This window comes from Papio anubis, chromosome 4 (genome assembly GCF_008728515.1).
Source record: "Papio anubis isolate 15944 chromosome 4, Panubis1.0, whole genome shotgun sequence".
Lineage (NCBI taxonomy): Eukaryota > Metazoa > Chordata > Mammalia > Primates > Cercopithecidae > Papio > Papio anubis.
The window spans coordinates 47,325,198-47,339,160 of NC_044979.1; the positions used below are offsets into that span (position 1 = coordinate 47,325,198).

At 35.7% G+C, this 13,963-nt stretch overlaps 1 protein-coding gene across 11 annotated transcripts in view; it reads left to right on the plus strand.

Moving 5' to 3' along the window:
* The window catches only part of IMMP2L (inner mitochondrial membrane peptidase subunit 2), an 871,433-nt gene that overhangs the window by 79,944 nt on the left and 777,526 nt on the right, over window positions 1-13,963 (plus strand). The window lies entirely within an intron of this gene.

A 13,963-nucleotide genomic window follows, 5' to 3' on the forward strand; every position in this document is an offset into this window, starting at 1 on the left:
GAGGCTGAGATGGGAGGGAGGATAACTTGAGCCTTGGAGATCATGGCTGCAGTGAGCTATGATCTCACCACTGCACTCCATCCTGGGTGACAGAGTAAGACTCTCTCTCCAAAAACAGAAAAAAATTATAATCAGTATTTTTAAAAAAACTGATGAAAAGATGGATAATTTCAGCACAGAATAAGAATCCATAAAAGTAATTTAAAGAAATTCTAGAAATAAAAACTGTGACTGAAATGAAGAACTCAGTAGATTAGTTTAATAGAAAATTAGACACAGCTGAGGAAAGAATTAGTGAACTGAATGATGGGTCAATTAGAAAATATATAGAATGGGGTATGGAGGGAATAAAAGAATGGCATGTACAATCAATAGTGTAAATAGTGTAATAGTGAAAAAGGCTGACCACCATCTAATTGGAGTCCCAGGAGAATAGAAGAGTAGGAATTGAGGAAGAACCATTATCTTAATAGATTCAGGCCAAGAGTTTTCCAAAATCAATGAAAGACATCAATCCACAGAATTAAAAAGCACTAGTGGAATAAATACAATGATAGATATTTAGGGTACGCAGCAGTCAAACCACTGAAAACCAAAGAATATAAAAGTCTTTTTTTTTTTTTGAGACAGATTTTTGCTCTTGTTGCCCAGGCTGGAGTGCAATGGTGCGATCTTGGCTCACTGCAACCTCCACCTCCTGGGTTCAAATGATTCTCCTGCCCCAGTCTCCCGAGTAGCTGGGATTACAGGCACGCGCCACCACACTTGGCTAATTGTGTATTTTTAGTAGAGACGGGGTTTCTCCATGTTCGTCAGGCTGGTTTTGAACTCCTGTCCTCAGGTGACCTGCCTGCTTTGGCCTCCCAAAGTACTGAGATTACAGGTGTGAGCCACTGAGTCTGGCCGATAAAAGTCTTAAAAGGAAAAAAGATGTATTAGCTTCAAAGAAGCAAAAATGTAGCCTACTTTTCAACTGATGGAAGACAGGAGATAACTGAATGACATCTTTAAAGTCATAAATGAAAAAAAGTCAATCTAGAATGTTGTACCTGTTGGAAATATTCTTAAAAAATAAAAGAGAAATGCATTCTTTTTCAGATAAACAAGCCCCTAGCACATGCTCAATTGTTCTTTTGGACTTCCTGTACAAAACAAATTCATAGGGTTAAGAATTTCTAATTGGTAGGTTCAGAGCATTAAGCCCCAATTGTGGTGTCCCTTCTGAGCCCAGGATTATGTGTGACTGCACTGGTCACATTGCCATGAAGCCAGCCCTGGTGGTTGGTAGAGGGGTGGGCACTGGACCTAAGCAGGGCCAATCAGAGCTGTTCCTGGAAATGGATATATAAATATTAGGAATGAAAAGTTCCTTATTTTGTTAGAATTCGAACAATATGATCTGTAGAAAATCAGTCATATTTCCTTAAGGATACATCAGTAAAATATGAGGCAAATGTAATAATTAGAACTTCGGTTTCAAAGCAGATTCCATGCTCTAATTCCCTGGATAGTGAATATAATAAGATGATATATCCATAAATAAGTTACTTTACATTGCCAAAGGGACAGATGTAAATAAGGCTACTAATCAGTTTACCTTAAAATAAAGGTTATCCTGGATTATCCACGTAGGCCCAGTGTAATCACATGAGCCCTTAAAAACAGAGGCAGAAGTAGTAGTTAGGGAGATGCAGCATACGAAGTCAGAGATCCAAAGGACAAGAAGGATGCAACACATTGTTACAGCCTTTGAAGATTCAGGGACCATGGGCAGAGGAAAGCAGGCTGCCTCTAGAAGCTAAGAATGACCTTCACTCAAAGATCAGCAAGGAAACAAGTACTTCAGTCTCACAACTACACAGAATTTTGCCAACAGCTTAAGGAGCCTGGAAATAGATTATCCTGGGATTTCTAGATAAGGGCGTAGACCCGCTGACACCTTGATTTTGGCCTTGAAAGATCTTAATATGAGGACCTAGCCAAACTTACTAGACTTCTGTCTTAGAGAGCTGTTAGATAATAAACAGATGTTATTTTAAACCCCCAAATTTGCTGTATTTTGTTACAGTGGCAATAGAAAATCATGTTAAGCAATAAAAAATACAGACAGTTCTAAAACCACCTTTACTATGTACAAGGAAATGTACTTTTACAAAAGATTATTAAGTGTTTGAAAACACCAATTTTATTTACAGAATTGACTAATTTAAAAAGTATTATTTTCTTTTCTGTGAAACAAATCTGAAAGCCTCTATTTGCCTATTCTTCAGTGCAAGACTATGGGACTAGGCTTTGGGAGATCTTGTTTCTGCTTTGAGTTGCATCATTTTTAACTGGCTGAGTGAACCTGGACAGGTTATTTTAACTGTTCTTGGATCAATTACATCATCTGCAGAATGAGAGGTACAGACCAGTTGATCTTTCAGGTCTCTTTCATTTAAAAAATGCATGAAAATAGCTTTAGGGATCAAATGGAATTGTTAGGAAGTTCAACATAAGAATTAATCCCTCAGGATATCAGAAAACTATGCTGCATAGTTTTAAAGTTGGAGTCAAAACTGATTTGAAATTTTTTAAAGAAGAAGAGCTATATTGACACATTAAGTAGAAGTTCTGGAACAGATAGGAGACTTGGAACACCAGGTCTTTATTGGTGAAAGACATCAAATGAATATATACTTATCAAGATTATATCTGTAGTTGCAATTATTGAAATTTGCAAATATAAACGTTGGCAAGTAGACGTTTTAACAGAAGGATGAGATCAAAATCCTTTCCTATTTATTTAAAATTACTCAAAATAAGATAGTGGTAGAAATCTTTGTTTCTTCATTTCTTGTAATTTATTCTGGGAGTAGAATTTTTAATATTGGCTAATTTAATGGCTAATTTTGTTCTGGTTATCTCCATCTCTCTTGTCAACTTAAGATGTATTTCCCACCGGTAAACACAGTGTCCACTGGTTCTTGCTAAATAAAGATACCATAGTCTGTATTCTGCTTCATAGTTTAGGTCTTGGAAAAGTGGAAGAAATCTCTCAACTAAACTTAAACATAACCTTATTTGATCCAAGGTCAGTGGATACCTTTAATTTTTCTTTTCCTTTTAGAAAAAAGAGGCACAGTTTTGGTGAGTAGAGGTGGCAAGGCTGGGAAATGTGTCTGTAGCTGATAAGAAAGGGAAAGGGCTTAAAATGACCAAATTTTATCAGTGCCTTGGAGCTCAGGAAAGTATTTCTTTCCAAGAAGAGAGCAGGAATGCCTTTTAAAAAAATTGTTTATTTCCATTAATGAGAAACCTCAAGGACCTTTGAAAGGTTATTCCTTTGCATTATCTAGTGACAGATTTACTCATACTCAGAGGTTACATTAATATTTACTGATGGCACAAGTATAGGTTTCACTTTGTTAAAAATTGTATGGATGTTGGAACTGCTGTTGAAGAAGCTGACTTGGTTTGATTTGGCTATGGATATGATAATTATAATATGGCTTTCTGTACTTTTAGAAGTCATAAGTTACATTGCAAGGATTTGTGTATTTGGTTTGCTAGAAAGTTACCATATAGTATTATGACAGTATAGTAGAAAACATTTCAGTGTGAAGAATAGTATGTCTCACATAAATTTTACCATAGAATTAAGTAAGAATCATTAAAATATTCCAGGTTTATTAAAAATTCATTATTCTACTAGAGGATCTTTAAAGAGCAATAAGAACTTGAAGAAATAATAGGAAAGCTTTGGTAACAATGACACTGTGCTAATTGAGTTTAAAGAAGATAAAGAATGTATTAACAGAATGGATCCAAATTTGGCAAAAAAGATTTGTAATAAATCAAGGGGGGAAATCAGTTAATAAAGAAAGAGGCCAATTATCAGTGAGGGGAGGGGAGTGTGTTTCCTGATTCTAAATGAAAGGTTAAACTACTTGGGTGAATTTCAGTTTAACAGAAAGGAAGAAAAGCAATATGGATAATTAGGCAGTAATAAGATCATACTGGAAAAAAAAAAAAAAAAAAAGAAAACTGCCTTAGGTGCTAGGGGAATATTGGCTAATGAACTTAACCTCCTGCAGTTATCTTTGAATATTCATTTTTGCTTTAGAAATGGGAGAAGTGATGTTTTTCGTTATTTTCAAGGAGGTATGATTCTTAGCACACTTGATCATATTGTGGACTTAAAGAAAAGTCATTTCAACTTTCATTTTAGATTCTGGGGGCACATGTGCAGGTTGTTACTTGGGTATATTGTGTGATGCTGAGGTTTGGGGTATGATTGATCCCATCATCCAGGTAATGAATATAATAGCCAATAGTTAGTTTATCAGCCCTTTTCCCCCTTTTCCCTCCCCCCTCTAGTAGTCCCCAGGGTCTATTATTGCCATCTTTAGGTCCATCAGTGACCAATGTTTAGCTCCCACTTGTAAGTGAGTACTTGCGGTATTTGGTTTTCTGTTCCTGCGTTGATTTATTCTTAGGATAACGGCCTCCATCTGCGTTCATGTTGTGGCAAAGGACATGGTTTCATTCTTTCTTATGGCTGCGTAGTACTCCATGGTGTATTTGTACCACATTTTCTTTATTCAGTCCACTGTTGATGGGCACCTAGGTTGATTCCATGTCTTGACCATTGTGCATAGTGCTGTGATGAACGTATGAGTGCGTGCATCTTTTTGGTAGAATGATTTATTTTCCTTTGGATATATGCCCAGTAATGGGATTGCTGGATCAAATGGTAGTTCTGTCTTAAGTTCTTTAAGAAACCTCCAAACTTCTTTCCACAGTGGCTGAACAAATGCTATTAAATGCTGCTTATTGCAAATATTCTCTAGAATATTGATATTGAATCTACCACAGATGCTTAAGCAATGTAATGACTATCAACTGTCAGTTATTCTTAACATGAAGTAGGTTGACAGAAACACCAGCAATGTGATTCAGTCTGCCAGTATTGAAGGAGCAGTGATACTCTGTAGCTCCATGCTGGATTATGCCTTGCTAAGAATAGTCAACAGTGGGACACTTAACATCTGCTATATAGTAAGCTAAAAGGGGACATATACAACCAAGGAAAACTTGAAAACTTTTAAGGATGTGGTAAAGCTCAGGTTTTAATGACATGTGGCTCTGTACTTTTGTATTTTTTTGTATTTTGTATTTTGGGGAAGGCTGCCACATAGGAGTCCAGATGGAATAACTTTGGAATAGATGAATACACTAACTCCAGTTATGTGAAGAGGGGCCACAAACAGCCAGGCAAAGAAAAGAAGACATGCAGATCGCCACGGAAAACTCCTCTATGGAAAGCATAGACACCCTGTGAATAGCTAACTCTATTAGCTAGATTTTCACCTTCCTTTTTATTTATGTGATAACATTGAAATAACAGCAAATATTCAAGAAGTGGAACTGATATTCTTTGTTTTTATTACTTTTAATAATGTCATTTTGGAATGACAATAATAGTTTTATTTGTTACAGTAAATATAGGGTATATGTACAAAATAAAATAAGTATGTTACTTAATCAAATAATCGTTATTCATTTTTATCAGCACTATTTGCATTGTTTTTTTTTTTTTTTTTTTTTTTAATTTTTTTCTTTTTAGTAGAAGAGACTTGGTTTCGCCATTTTGGCCAGGCTGATCTCGAAATCCTGGCCTCAAGTGATCCACCCACCTCAGCCTCCCAGAGTGCTGGGATTACAGGCATGAGCCACCGCATTCAGCATAGCACTATTTTTGGAACAATATTTCTACAAAGGAAATAACTACCATGACTACAACAGTTATTAGCTTATTAAGATGTCTCATAAAAATTAAGTTTTAAAGTTTCAAGTGATGTTTATTTTTCAATTTCACATGGAAAGCATGAAAAAACTAATTTTTTAAATAATTGTGTCTTTTCTTAATGAAAAGTGTAAATACAATTATAATTGTTGGAATATTGAAGAAATTACAGCTAAAGATTTTGGTTGGTTATAATTTTTGGTGATTCTGGAACTGTGGTTTACCTACAACATAATGGTTGAGTGTCTGAAGATTTCACTGAGCAAAGCAGGATTTTAAATCTTGTCAGAATTTGAAATACAGTATATCATCATATACTATAGCTATATTTTGAATATAAGTCTTAATTTTGTGTGAATATTACATTATTGAGCAACATGAGGCCTTAATAAGTTACCACTATCAAATGGCAGATAATAATATAATGGTTGAGAGTAATTTCTCTGAACTTTTCCAGATATGTTTTCTTAGAACTTTTTTTAAAGAGGTGTGTACTTGAGAGGAGGATATTCTCTTTAAAATTCATATGGAATTGATTGAAGTAAATTCAGATTGTGTGTGTGTGTGTATATATATATACATATATATATACACACACACATATATATACACATATATATATATATATGCCCACAGTAAAACAAAACAAAACTGAATCATGAGTTGACATACCTTACAATATCTGTTAAATTACAAGTTGACTGGTGAACAAAGGATATTCTTAGGGAGATTGTGATTTTAAGTTTTTTTTTTTTTTTTTAACAAGTCATTTTATTGAATGTGGTGTAGAATAAGATTGTATATAACTGTTAAATTTTCACTGACATTTCAAGTGGTGGAATAATAGAGGAAATATACCCAGGGACTAGGTTCTAGTCTAGGTTCTGTTTCTAGTAACTAGGTGACCCGAGTAAGCCACTAAATTAGTTAGGACCTTATTTTCTTAAACTATAAAGTCATGAAGTTGTCTTGGGTGACCTCTTCATTAACTTTCACACTAATGTGATATATATAGGCTGGCTCTGATGGAACCTTTCTGAGTCCTGTTCTTCTAATTTAGTATCTATTCTAGAGGATAACATTTTGAATGTTCAGGGACGTTCAAAGAAATATAATATGAGCCATATATGTAATTTTAAATTGTCTAGTAACACTTTGAAACAAGTGAAAAAAGAAACAAGTGTAATTTTAATTTTAATAATTTCTAACCCAATATATCTAAAATGTTATTTCCACATGTAATTAATATTAAAATATTAATGAGATATTATACCTTTTTTGAAATAAGGTCTTAAAAATCTGGTGTTGGTTTCATTTGGCACGTCTCAATTTGGATTAGTTGCATTCAAGTGTTCAGTAACCACATGTGGCTTTTGGCTACTGTGTTGGACCTTTTTTGCTGCTAAAGTTATAGCATCTTTTTATCTATACCCATGAATCAAATTTAGAGACTTTAGAGTCAGCTTTAATTACCTTTCGTTTTCTCCTCTCTACTCTATACAATAATGACAGAGACTTATATTCTCTAGAATCTGTCAAGATTTACAGGTAAATCAGTACATTTTGCTCTTATTTCCAAGCATCTGGAAAGAATAGTGATGTTTATTTCCAAACATCTGGAAAGAGATATTTCTGGGAAGAAACATCTGTGAATCCTCTTCAATTCCTTAAGTCACTTACTCCCTTAGTTTAGTAAAATCAGACTTCTATCTCTAATATTCTACAAAAACTCTTTGGAAAAATTCTCAAATCTTCTAATTGCTAAATCTGATGGCCACGATACAAATGTTTCTTCATCTCTTAGCAGAAATGCACACTGTGAATACTTCCTCCTTGAAGCTTTCTTGCCCTTTGTTGTGTATTACATCCTTTTTTCTTGGTTCTGTTTTAGCTTTGTCTGCTTTGTGGTTCCTTTTTTGGCCCTCTTTGTTTTCCCTTTGTCCACTGCTCTTGACTTCTTGCCTACCTGATTTCTTTTTGAAGCATCATACCTGTAATTTTAGCTCTCTATTGGATATATGTGTATGATGATATTCCTCAGACGTCTCAAACCCAACCTAGCCCATACCAAACTTGTTTTCTTCTTCTGGTTACTATTTTGATTCTTGGCATCATATTTAGTTACACGTCAAAGTTAGAGACTTCACTTCCATCTTTAACTTCTAGGATTTTCTGATCATCTGTATCCAGTTAGACTGGATCTACCTGAAAAATATCTATTGAATATTTTTTGGGTCTACCTGAAAAATATCTATTGAATATTTTTCTTTTCTCCATTTGCAAAGTCCAGGTGCCACATAGATCTCTCCTTCATTGACTGTGATATGTTTTCTCTAGTACATTTTCCACATTGCTAGCAGATTTATTTCCAACATAATTTGGATAATATCACTTTCCTGCTTAGAACTTCTGCTGATTCCATTTTCTTCTTACATTGCATATGAGTCCTAGACTGCTGTTCTATCTTTAACTGTAGACATTCTCTTTTATAGTTCTCTCTCCTCTAAAAGTCAAGACTTAAAAATATTTCAAATGATGAGATTTTAGGCTTCTTGATGGCTACTGGGAGAAACTAGCCATCAAATATGGATAGTATGGCCCCTAGAGCACCGCTATACTCATAATAAATGGGCCAATATGATGTATTTATGTGATACCCATAATTAGGTTAATAAGCATGTTTCTTTTTTTTTTTTTGTAAGTAAATCCCCATATGGATATTTTAGTTACTGGGAGCAAGAGTTAATAACATCCAGGTAACAATGAATGATGTATGTTTTATTTACACACATGCTTTCTATACTTGGAAACTAATATAGAGGTTTATCTTGGTTAAGCTGTACAGCTCAGCTGACTTTTATAGGGAAAAAATAGATCCCCTGAGGTAATACTAATGTAAGTAAAAAGTAACTTTGGCCATTAGTATATCTAGCTGGGATGAGAAAGAATGACTTTAATTGTTACCTATTTACTAATATTTTTACAGTTGGTTGTTTCCTGACCTCTTTATTCTCCTAGCATATTTAATTGAGGTGAGATGAGATGTTAGTTCTCTAAAGTGCAGCTTATTTTTTTTCTTAGCCAAATCCTGTTATTATTAACCTCATTTGCCTTAGCTGACAACAGGCTTCCCTTAGGCAGTGTAAGCATCAATGCTCTGAGGAAGAGGATAAATATTAATTGGAGTGTACTACTTCTTGGAGACCTTTAAGAAGTCCTAAATAGTCTGAGAAAGTGATTTTTGCTTCTACTTCAGGAGTGTTTGTTTAAATACTTAATTGCTGAATTTGAAAGAATACTGGAGGTCATAAACAGTAATGAATATATTGTCAACTGGAATATTTCTGCACATACTCAGAATGTTTTGCCCCTTTCTGAAAACTATAGCAAGGTAATAAACTGATCATATTTAAAAGGGTAATTAACCTTACCATCTCTGTAATCCCGAGGAAGTCTAGACATGAACTCAGGAGTTGGCATATTGTTTTCAATGTACATACCAGCCATCTTTGAACATTTATTCTGTAAAATGACTTGTATTATGTTTAAGTGAGTATGAGCAGTGTGACTCACATAAGTAGGAGAAAAGAAGCCAAAAACTGCAACAAAATATTCCCTTTAAAATGAATACCATCTTTTACAGAACTGAATATATTTCTGGACCGTATATAGAATTGGAAATTTTAGAACTAAAAGTTTTTAAGAGCTTACTATGTGTCAGGAATTGTTCTAAATACTTTACATATATTACCTCATTTAATCTTTCCAATAGCACTGTGAGGTTAGAACTATTATTTTATAGTGAGGAAACTGAGGCACACAGAGACCGGGTGACTTGCCCAAGGTCACTCAGTAGGTGCTGGGGTGAGGATCTACACCAGGGCCTTCTCACCTCAGGGGCTGTGCTTTTGACCACTTGGGTCTTCTGCTAATCAGTGATTTAATCTGCTATTTAGTCAATCTGGTTTTTTACTTACGAACTTTCCTGCTACTACTCTTAGCTCATACTTAGTACAGTTGTCCCTTCATATCCATGGGGAATTGGTTCCAGGACCTCTCAATTGTACCAAAATCCAAGGATGCTCAAGTCCTTGGTGTGAATGGTGTAGTATTTGCATATAACCTATGGACATCATTTCGTATACTTTTCTCTAGATTACTTAGGACACCTAATACAATGTAAATACTATGTAAATTGTTGTTATACTGTATTGTTTGGGGAATAATAACAGGAAAAAAATGTCTGTACATGTTTAGTACAGTTTCTTCCCCAATGTGTGTGATCTGCTTTTGGTTGAATCCATGGATGTGGAACCCACAGATACGGATGGCCTACTGTACTCTCATTTCTAAGTTCAACGTTTCTTGAGATCTAGATATTTCTGATGGATTGATAGATGTACTTATATAAATACACAGATATAGTACATAACTGCATCTCAGGGCCATTTTGTACAGTAACAGTAATCACTTTTTGTTAATTGTAGTTATTGTAACTGAGGTATATTTCTGCTAAGCCAAGTAAGGGAATTTTTTAAATAAGTTTTTTTGATGTGTTTATTTTTACTCTAAAAAGATGGTTTATAATTTGCTAAGATCAATGAGGATTTCTTTTCCCATGTTCACTCCCCAACTCCGTACCCTTTCCTAAAAAGCGACTAAATTTGGTAATTTTTAATTTTTTTGTTTTGAGTGATGCCTGGTCTCAAACACTACTACTCCTCCCCATCCCCCAACAATTAAACAAAACTAAGTACACGTATTTTGGGAGGAAAAGCACTATTAAGGACCATTTCTTTGGCTGAAGTAGGGGTTTGAAAACTGTCTTTTAAAAGCCGAAATAGACCCTGGGAAGTGAGTGGGAGTGTAATGTTTCACATATAGCCAAAATAGCCCAGGTAGGGGATTGATGAATATCAGAATCTTGACTGAGAGCAGTCATCAAAAAATGTGTTATAAGCAAATAAAACACCTGAGGACTTAGGATGTACCACCAAATAGGGGTCAGAGAGCCCATTATGGCAGAAATGGCAGGTGTTAATGACCTTTTGGACAATGGGTAGTTTACCTAGTAAAATTTAAAGAGTTGGCTGTGTTGGCTGGACACGGTGGCTCATGCCTGTAATCCCAGCACTTTGGGAGGCTGAGGCGGGCAGATCATGAGGTCAGGAGATCGAGACCATCCTGGATAACATGGTGAAACCCCGTCTCTACTAAAAATACAAAAACAAGATTAGCCGGGCGTGGTGGTAGGTGCCTGTAGTCCCAGCTACTCGGGAGGCTGAGGCAAGAGAATGGCGTGAACCCGGGAGGTGGAGCTTGCAGTGAGCCCAGATCTTGCCACTGCACTCCAGCCTGGGCAACAGAGTGAGGCTCCGTCTCAAAAAAAAAAAAAAAAAAAAAAAGAGTTGGCCGTGTTTGTGTGTATTCCCAGCATACATTTGATTGGTGTGTATTCCCAGCATACATTTGATTGAGGCTAGATTGACTTAATGTGTAGGTCAAGGGAAAAACATCAGAGGAAAAATTAATAATAATAGCAGCCAATGCTCATAGAACACTTACTACAAGCCAGGTATTGTTCTAAGCACTTTATATAGATTAATTGATTTAACTGTTAAAAAATTAATGTAAGTAATGTGGCATGTATTTCACATAGCAGTCCTGTGACTTGTAAACTTTACTTATTTTTTTATTTATGAGACATAAATAAAATGTCCCGTGTTGCCCAGGCAGAGTGCAGTGGCATGGTCACAGTTCATTGTAACCTTTAATTCCTGGCCTTAAGTAATCCTCCTGCCTTCGCTTCCCAAGTAGCTGTGACTGCTTACACCTGTAATCCTGGCCTTGTACATTATTACCTTTATACCCATTTTATTAGTATACAGAGAGGTAAATTAACTGGACTTATATAGTCTAGTATGTGGTAGAGGCTAAATTCAAAGTGAAGCAGTTTGCCTTCACAATCCATGCTCCTGACCTCTGCCATATCCTTCTAGATTAAGATATAAGTATGAAAGAGGAAAGGAGCAAAAGAGTAGCAAATGTATATATGATAGAAAGTGATGTCTTTACTACCAATTTTATTTCAAATCTCAATTTGTGGCAGCCATGCTGAGGCTAAACTACTTTTTAGAATTTGGATAAACAAATTGTGTAAATACTCTAAAGAATTGGCTTATCCCTCTGTACCAGATAGGGCCTTGGTGAGAAACAGGTGGTACATTCAATGGGGACAATGAAGAGAGTTTAATGAATGGACTTCATTATAGAGGGATGGGTGGTAGTGCAGAATGCAGTCATTGAATGATAGTGAAGTGCCCAGGGACTAGCAACAGTGGGATGTCATCATAGCCTGATGCCAGAAGGAAAAAGAGGTAGGGATGGAATTACCCATTCTGGTGAGAGCTAGAATTATGGGAGTGGGGCTAGTGGATAGGGAATAGGACTGTGGATAGCCGAATGTAGTTGCTACCAAAAGAGTGGCCTGGTGGGGGTATGGAGTGGCAATAAATACCCTCCCTTCTCTCTTCTGTTGTATCGTGATCTTGAGCAGGTGCCTCCCATTTGCCAACCGCAACTTGAGGCTAGAAATTAAAGAAGCATGGATGGTGCAGTTCACAGAGGTTAGCCTCTGGGATGTGGAGCAGAAAGAGCAGGGAGTAGATTTAGAGGGCAACAGAGATTAACCAGCGTGCCACATGTTACAGGTTGAGTTGGATCCCCCCAAAAACGTTGAAGATCCGCATCTTTACAGAAGTAATCAAGTTAAAATGAGGTGTCATTTGTTTGGGTCCTAATCCAGTATGACTGGTATCCTTATAAATGGGAAATTGGGACAGACAGACACACACACACACACACACACACGGAAGATGATGTGAAGACACACAGGCAGAAGATGGCCATATGCACGTCAAGGAACACCTGAGGCTGCCAGAAACTAGGAGAAAGGCATGGAACAGATCCTTACTGCCTTCGGAGGGACATAGCCTTCCTGGCACCTTAATTTCAGATTTCTGACCTCCAGAACTGTGAGAATACATTTATGTTGTTCTAAGCCACCCCGTGTTTGGTATTATGTTATGGCAGCCCTGTGGGATAACATACCATGTGTCATGAAACAGTTCCTTATTGATTGGATTTGTTTCCAGTGTCTTTTTGCGTGTATACAGCCATAGAGCCATGAAGACCTTAGAAATCAACTGATGTAAAATACTGATTTTGGAGATGCAGACCTTGCCATTGGTCACACAACTTTAATGGCGGGGACAGAGCTAGGACCCTATAGACAAGCTGTATTAGAATTCTTAGAGGTGGACATGCTAGGGTTTTAGTTAGGGCCACAAGCACATTTTATCATTGAACTTCTAGTTAAGAAAAGATTTATCACACAAAGAAATGATAAATGTTTGAGATGATGGATATCCCAGTTACCTTGATTTGATGATTACACATTATATGCTTATATTAAAATATCACCTGTACCTCATAAATAAATACAACTATTATGTATTCATAAATAATTAAAAAAACTTTTTAAAAAGGAAAACCATTATTTCTAGATTTTACAAGTTTTAATATCCTAATCATTAATTTCTAGATGTAATTAACTGTGTTTCATTGGTTCATTAATTTCTTATCTCTACTTTGAGCCAAAATTTTCTTGTTAATATGAGGCAGTTTTGGAAAACCTTTGGCCACAAAGCTCTCTTTTGAAAATTTAGAAGAAAAATAATGTTATTCAGGTGATGATCATGTTGTCTGTTACTTTGTTTAATGATTATAAATTCACTAAGATGTATCCAGTTGGGAGACTATTTATGTAAGCAAGCTGGAAATTGTCATGTGTACATAATAAGTTGCTCAAACAATTACTGGTTATACTTTGAGTCTTACTTTGGCTGATTATTTAAAAATTATACATTTAGAATAATTATTATTAAAATAAACATATATGGATAAATATAAAGATGTTTCTAGAAATCACTTATCAACTCCCCAAGATGATACTGTCTTTTAGTACATACACATCCAGGTTTTTTAAATCTCTGTGTTTGTGCCTGTGTATGTGTATGATCTATATAAAATGGAATTGTGTCATACAAACAATCTTGTAGCCTACTTTTAAAAACTCAACATTATAGTGGCAAATTATTTTTTTCCATGACAGTA